This window comes from Gavialis gangeticus, unplaced genomic scaffold (genome assembly GCF_001723915.1).
Source record: "Gavialis gangeticus isolate Ggan-Ray unplaced genomic scaffold, GavGan_comp1, whole genome shotgun sequence".
Classification (NCBI taxonomy): Eukaryota; Metazoa; Chordata; order Crocodylia; family Gavialidae; genus Gavialis; species Gavialis gangeticus.
The window spans coordinates 220,250,534-220,251,417 of record NW_017729032.1 but is presented as its reverse complement, the minus strand read 5'-3'; the positions used below and the strand labels follow the sequence as shown (position 1 = coordinate 220,251,417).

Sequence of the window (884 nt, the reverse complement as noted above, 5' to 3'; positions counted from 1 at the left end):
TATATATAAAAAACTGTGTGTGCGCACACACGCACAGGCAGATCAGGTTCTTTGGATAAAACATATGTTTTATTAGACCAACTCGAATAGTTGGAAAAATTCTTTGCAAGCTTTCAGGTATAAATACCCTTCCTCAGGCTGAGGAAAAATCTGCAGCTGGTCTGTGCTCTTGAAGCAATATATATATTTTTCTGAACTATATATATATATATTATATATGATAGATAGATAGAGTTCAGAAATATATATATATATTTATGTATTTTTTTTAGTCAAAAGTCCTACTTCTGTATTTCACAAGCCTCTCTAAGTGGTCCTCTCAAAAGGAAGCAAGGGCTCCTGTGGAGCATTTGATTCAGGTTACATTTCCTTTTCAAAAGGTACACGTAAGTCAGTTATGTACCATATTTCAAATTTCAGTGCATCATTATTTTGATGTGAATTTTTTCCAGATTGTTCTAAAGAATCTTAAGTATTTTCCCCACTATACCAAGACAAATACCTGAGGCTGAGATTAGTTTCAAACCATCCAGGAAAAATTTACCATCAGCAGAAATAAAGCATGAAATTACTACAGACTTTTTGTCTCCAATGTGATTCAAAACAGAACCTAAAATTTAAGACTTGAGCAACCTTATATTATCTGAGTCTTGGTGTTTTATTAAGTATGAGTAAAATTCTGTCTCAAAACAAAATTAGGTTTTCATGTTCTATAGTAATTACGTGTTCTTACAGGTTAGTGTAAGAGTTTAAATTTACAGAATTATTCTATATTTACACTGGTTAAATATGCATCAGAGTTCACTACATGCACATAAATTACCCGTTAGTATTTTTCCCTAAACGAAGAATTATTTTGCTAGTCTCCCTTGTATCCAAATGTA

General features: G+C 31.9%; 1 protein-coding gene across 1 annotated transcript in view; it reads right to left on the bottom strand.

Moving 5' to 3' along the window:
• Positions 1-884, bottom strand: part of LTN1 (listerin E3 ubiquitin protein ligase 1) — a 66,433-nt gene that overhangs the window by 14,587 nt on the left and 50,962 nt on the right. The gene's annotated exons all lie outside the window — the stretch shown is intronic.